This window comes from Grammomys surdaster, unplaced genomic scaffold, assembly GCF_004785775.1.
Source record: "Grammomys surdaster isolate TR1022 unplaced genomic scaffold, NIH_TR_1.0 130, whole genome shotgun sequence".
In the NCBI taxonomy this organism is placed as follows: domain Eukaryota; kingdom Metazoa; phylum Chordata; class Mammalia; order Rodentia; family Muridae; genus Grammomys; species Grammomys surdaster.
The window spans coordinates 23747919-23754834 of NW_021604588.1; positions in this window are offsets into that span (position 1 = coordinate 23747919).

Sequence of the window (6916 nt, forward strand, 5' to 3'; positions counted from 1 at the left end):
TTGGTGTGGCAATCCTGCACCGGGTCTTGAGGGTAACAAGGGAGTGTTCCGTGGCTCTGCTGAGAAGTTATGTAGCTGTAGAGACCACTAGTCCTTCACAACATCCCACAGGGAGTCAGCATGGTTGATGTCTGTGTTTGCAGTCTACACACACCGGGCTTTCTGTGTGAGAGAGGGATGCATGCTGGGGGTGCTTGTGGGAGGGAGAGAAGGGAGAGGAAGGCACAGTGGGGCAGGGGAGGCTGGACTTCCAGAAGCCTGGGGTCAACTGAGGGGCAAGTGTCTAGGATGTGCTAAAGATGTCAGAAGCTTGCGTAAGGTGAAGCAACAAGGTCTGTTCTGTCTGTGAGGCTCTGAGGAGCAAAGGGGGCAGGGAGGAAGACCTGTCCCCAAGTGGCATCTGACCCTCTTCCAAACAGGTGTAGCAGGTATTTCTAGATCTGAGTGCACAGAGAGGCTGACACATCACTGACACCATCAACTTCCCATGAGTCTTAGCTATGACTTGGGGGGAATTTCCTGGCTTGGGAGGAATTTCCTCTCCACAATCACAGCTCACGCCACATCTCTTCAAGAGACAGTCCAGACTCCCTCCTTCATAAGAACCTTAGGTGGCTTTCAAGCATTCAGACAGAAGAACCAGGGAGCATTTTTAGCTAAATGAGTGGGTTCCGAAAAAAAACCAAATGTGTTCCTGTCCCTCTGCTTGGCACAAAGCTCACTGGAATGTTTTCTGGGCCATGTGGGAAGCCCTGGTGGAGAACTCAGATGAGTGATATGCTGGAAGCATGGCTGTTTGTGCCGAGGGAGAGGATGTGCCCACTGCACAGGGAGCCAGTCTAAACCCAACCAGGCAAGTGCTCTGGGGATGCATGTAATCCCAGGACCTAGGGAAGACCTCTAGGTCTCTTCCTGCCCAGAGCCTCACCCTAGAATGCAAGGTCCCCACCTGAGCCTGTGTTCCTCCCTTGTGGGAGAGCTTGGATCTGCTGCTGGCCTAGTGATTCAGCCATCTTTGCCCCGGGGGAATTCTTGGAAGGAGGTGAGGAAATTCTGCTTTCTGTGAAGGTTATGCCTGGGCTTGCTGTAGGAGACCGGAGACTGCAGAGTGTTGGTACAGCCACCCCCTAGAAGCCTTAATGGCTGGGGAGGTTCCCTGCATTATCATCCCTTAAAAGTTACTGGCAGGGGAGTTGGTTGGGACACTCAAGTTCTGGAAATGAACTCATTGGGTTTGCAAATCTCCCTTGACCAGTCTGACCTGCCTGGGCAGTTGTCCCCAGCAGTGGCAAAAGCGTTGTTCAGGTTTCATCATGGTTGAAAACAATCTTGTATCCAAATAAACAGGTTGGGGTGCTTAGAGGGACTGAGGTAAAAGGAAGCACTCAGGTTGCATTCACGATATTTCCAGCATAGGAAGGCCTTGGTGGGGCGAACTCTGCTTTGGAAAAACGTGGGCCCTCTCTTCCACAGGCACCTCTTTATCCTGTCACCCTCAGAGTACCTCATCTCTGGCTTTGCCTACCCACACCCTTCCTTGTTCAGATCACTCCAGGACACTGCCTGGTGTCTGGTGACCAATTGCCTGTGCAACCTGACTTACAGGCTGCCGCTCCTAGACCAAGCTGAAGTACAGATTCCTGACAACCTTTGTCCCACAAACCCTCACATCCAGAAGGCCAAGAGCCAGGGCACATTATAACCTCACCATTTACCTAAAAGACTTGATCTCTGAAGTGTCCCATGCTGTAGAGGGGGAGGGGCACTGTTGTAATAAAACTGTAATTGGCCCGTGTTTGTGGTTCTTATCCAGGGCCCCAGCACTTGACATGTATCACCAAATGTCATTTCCACAATTTTTAGAAGTCAGCACTGAGATTGGGACTATTTTTAACCCTTTAGTAAAGAAAACCAAGCCTCAGTAAGCCAGAGGGTAATTCTCAAACATATCTGCTTGTCCCCAGCTTGTGCTTCTGTCTGATAGTGTTATTGTAGAGTGAAAAATTATAGATACTGGGTATATAGAATCCTTTTTAGACATATAAAATATTCTTTAGGCTTTCTTTATAAGGGCATGGAAAATTCTCTCTGAAGCAAGCTAAGAATGTGGACAGGCTAGTTACGGGAACTGGCTAGAATGCAAGTGAGCTAGGTGGAACCAGGAAGCTGGTAACGGCAGTGACAGGGCAGGACTATATTTTTTGAGAAGAATAGGTATACAGAGTGTTCTTCACTTGACCCTGACTCATGTAGGTTGGTTTCCTCTGGAATTCTTCGCTATTTTTATGATTATGTCTCCTTAACAACTCCCTCGCCCCCTCCTCACCCTGGTTTGCAGTTTTCTCCTTTAAATTCCCCTCGCTCCCGAGCCTCGGGGTTGATGCTTCCCTTGTGAGCATCAACCTCAGTCGACTGATACCCCGAAATCCGGAAATAAAGCCTTTTGCGGTTTGCATACAGTTTCCGTGTCTTGCGAGTTATTAGATGGTCATGTCATCCCGAGACTTGAGTGAGGGTCTCCCCTGAGTGGAGGTCTTCATTATCAATCTGTGTGGTCATTCTCATCCCCAGGAGAGTGTATAGAAACAGACCACTTGGTCAGGCAAGAGTTCTGGGTTCAGTAGGTCTGGATGTGGTCAGAGCCTGAAATTCTTAAAAGCTCCCTCAGATGGCTGCTGCTCCAGGGCTCAGCCCCCAAGGATGCTACCCTACAGTACAGGGGGCTTCAGACCTCCAGCAGACAGCCTGGGTCTCACATACTCCTCTGCTATGTTCGTTTCTCGGTCTTAATCTGGGAAATCAAGCCCCTGCAGTCAGGGAGCCCTCCAGAGGAGGCAGACATCAGCACCCAAAGTCACACTCCATAAACAGCTTCCAGGACCGCACACACTTAACATCTCCGTAAGGTCACTCTAGGTCTAACTTGAGCCAAGCTGGCCCCATTGGCACACAGCCTTCAAGCACACTGGGGTCAGTCAGTGCTAAGCAGGAAATAAGACCCACAAGACAGCTCATACCACCTCATGGTTCTTCCTCTGTTTTCAGCTATGTTCAGTGACTGGATGGCCTTTCTTCTCACCCCTGAAGATGAGAGTTCAGTCCCCCACTGTGTGCCCAACATCTGGAACAGGGCTGACATCTGTGATGAGAACAGGGAAACAAATGGACAGAGGGCTGAGCGAATAAAGGAGAGACAAGGAGCTGGGCGTGACGGCAAGTAGCCTTTATCCTAGCATTCAGGAGGCTGAGGCAGGTGGATCCCTGAATTCCAGGTCTACAGAGTGAGTTCTAGGACAGCCAGGACAGAGAGACCCTGTTTTGAAGAGCTAAAATAGAAAAGGAAGGGAAGGAAGAGGAGGAGGACCAGGAGGAGGATCAGAAGGAGGACCAGGAAGAGGACTAGGAGGAGGAGGAGGAGGAGAGCTGAGTAAGACAAGATGAAGGAAGTTGGTTGATTGAAGTTGGGGTAACTTGATGGTGGTTCCTGGGAAACCCTTTCCTGCTTTCTAAAGCCCAGCTCCCCTGAGCAGGTAAAAGCTGTGGGCTGTGGGTCCCAACCTCGGCTCATCTGGACTGAGGCACACTCCACTGTTTGCTACCTTTACTCTAACAGCAGATGTGAGTGTGTAGCTTACATGACAGAAGTGTGTGGCTTCAAAGTCAGAGGCCCAGGGCCAGCAGGGTTGATGAGGACAGTGAAGGAGAATCCTAGACCTCTCCCGAGACCGTGTCACTCTGCTGGATGTCTCTGGTGTGATGGTAAATATTGACTGACAACTTGGGAGAATCTTGAATTACTCAGAAGGCATGCCTGAGAGTGTTTCCAGACCAGGTTAACTGAGGTGGGAAGACTCGGCCCGAATGTGGGTGAAGGCATTTCACGGGCAGAGGAAGAGGCAAGCCAAACGAACACCAGCATGTATCTCTCTGTGGTTCCTGACTGCAGACGCACCATAACAGCTGCTCACCCCTGCTGTCACGCCCCACCCCACCATGATGGACTGTACTCTCAAACCGTGAGCCACATAAACCCTGCCATTCGTAAAGCCACTTTTGTTGGATACCTTTTGACAGCACAGAAATAACTAACACACCTGGCCTGTGGCTGCATCATGGTCTGTCTTCCTGCGTGTTCCTTCTCCCTGTGTGTGACCATTTCTGAAAGGCAACAGTCATTGGATGAGAGCCCACCAATGGCCTTCTCTGACTAAATACACTAAATATAGGGCATCCTGTTCTGAGTAAGGTCATGTGCTGAGGTCCTGGGGTCAGGCCTCCAAGACATCTTTTTCTATTGATTAGACTTTTACATCTAGGGGGAAGACATGTTGGAAGCTAGGAAGTCGAGAATAGGTGGTCCCTCGGGCTGGGGAAGAAAAAGGTCAGGTGCTGTGGGCAGTAGGCTTCTACATCTTGGGATCCCTGAGGCTGGAAGAGAAAAGCTGAGAGCTTAGGAGGTTGGACTGAAGCCCCCCTCCCCCCACCATAGGTGCCACCAGTGAGGGGCCCACTGTTTATAGGAGGGCTGCATAGAAGACCCCTGAATGCTGCACCCCGACAAGAGCAAGAGCTGCCAGGGAAGAAAGCCATGCTAGAATTTCAAGCTTCCCTTTCTGGGACTTTCCATCATGGGTAAAAATACAACACTCTTCATCTCCTTTCTGAGGCACAGGAGGAAAAGAGGTCACTCTGGGGGCACAGATCTCATTGGGCCAAATGCCATCACTCAAGCCCCAGGTCAGCGCTCTTTCTTTGTTTTCTTTCGTCCTTATTTCTTTTCGCTTAACAAAATGATTAATTTTATATGGATGAGTTGTCCAACCTAAATATATGTGTATGTGTACCTTGTGCCTACAGTACCCACAGAGGCCAGAAGAGGGCGATAAAACTGAAGTTACAGACGATGGTGAGCTCTTTCCTCTTTTTTTAGGAATGTTTGTGGGTTGGGGGAGGGGTGGGGAAAGAGGATGACATTTGAAATGTAAATAGATAAAATATCATTAAAAAAAATTAAAAAAATGTTTGGGGGCTGGAGAGATGGCTCAGTGGTTAAGAGCACTGACTGGTCTTCCAGAGGTCCTGAGTTCAAATCCCAGCAACCACATGGTGGCTCACAACCATCCGTAATGAGATTTGATGCCCTCTTCTGGTGTGTCTGAAGACAGCTACAGTGTACTCATAAGTAAAATAAATAAATCTTTAAAAAAAAAAAGGAACATGAAAAAAAAATGTTTGTGGGTTTTTATTTGTGTGTTTGTTTTGAGACAAAGTCTAAGTAGCTCTGCTGGCCTCCTACTGACTCTATGACCTTGAATTCCTCATCTGCCCGCCTCCTAAATTCTCTACAGGTCTGAGTCACCACGCCTAATTTGTTTGATACTGGGAATCGGATGCCTTGCTTCTTCCTGTGTTCCAGGCAAGCACTCTGCCAATTGGGCCAGGTACTTTCATTTGAAGTTCTTTCTCCACCCAGGCCACCTCTGGAGGTGGGCTGCTTCTAAACTCCATCAGGGGAGACAGAAAAGGGGCCTTTCCCAGTTTTGGCCTGGCTCGGGCCCTTGGTAAGAGTGGCCGGTGTAGTTCTCTGTCAGGGCATGTTGTGTGCAGTGACCTCAGGCACACACCTCTCAGAGTGAATCTGGGGAGCACCACAGAGGCCAGCTCGCAGAAGTCAGAGAGGAGCAGGAGTCCCAGCTGCTGGAAAGCCTGGGTCAGGGGAGGGCCTCCTGACTTGTTCCCACTTTCTCAGCTTGTGACCTCCCTGAACTGTCTGTCCTCTTTAGGTGCATCTCTTCAGTCTGATGGCTGCTAGGCCCTCTCTACGCTCTGGTAAAGGCGCCAGTGGCACATTAAAGAAATCTCTATCTGCAGTGTGTCTAGGAAGAATCTCCAAGCATGAGAGTCCCCCGCCTGGGGCTCCAGCTTCTCCTTTATGGGCTCACATCAAAGTCATGGTGGGTGAGGGGGAAGAGACGTGACAAGCTCAGAACAAACCCTCTCCAGGTTATCCAACCTATGGGTCCCAAAGTCCCTTCTGGAACGTCTCTGTCATGAAGAACACCGTTCACTGATGGTCCCAGAAATGGGGTCAGCCTTTCTATATTCAGACACCAAGCAATCTCAGCGCCTCCTGAGGGCTTTTCCCTCTGCAAACTTTCCTAATGCACACATCCCTACACACAGACACACACACAGACACACAGACACACACACACACACACACACACACACACAGAGAGAGAGCTTGATAGCTCACTAAAAGATCTCTGAACCATTACTAGTCTCCTCCTTCACTGCCTGGAAGATGCAAGTGCCCTCTCGTGACCACAAAGCCAGTTAGGCTGAGGAGGGGCACAAGGTCCACTCTCCTACTGATGGTCTTGTCCCTGGATGCTCATCAGACCCATGCGAGGGGGCCTCCCCAAATTTCAGAAGCTCAGATATCATTATTGGCCCCAAATGAGGAGGTGGCTGCCATAGCCCAGGCTTTCATATATATGTGTGTGTGTGTGAGTGTGTGTGTGTGTGTGTGTACACTGTCACTCTCTCCAGACACACCAGAAGAGGGCATCGGATCCTCATTACAGATAGTTGTGTAGTTGCTGGGAATTGAACTCAGGACCTCTGGTAGAGCAGTCAGCGCTCTTAACCGCTGAGCCATCTCTCCAGGCCCCAGGCTTTCTTTTCTTCTTCCTTTTCATTTTTCCTAAACTTCAGGGTATCACTGGAGTGGAGATGAGCTGTTGAAAATAACTTCTCGCCGGTCGGTGGTGGCTCACGCCTTTAATCCCAGCACTTGGGAGGCAGAGGCAGGTGGATTTCTGAGTTCAAGGCCAGCCTGGTCTACAGAATGAGTTCCAGGACAGCCAGGGCTATACAGAGAAACCCTGTCTCGAAAAAAAAAAAAAAAAGAAAA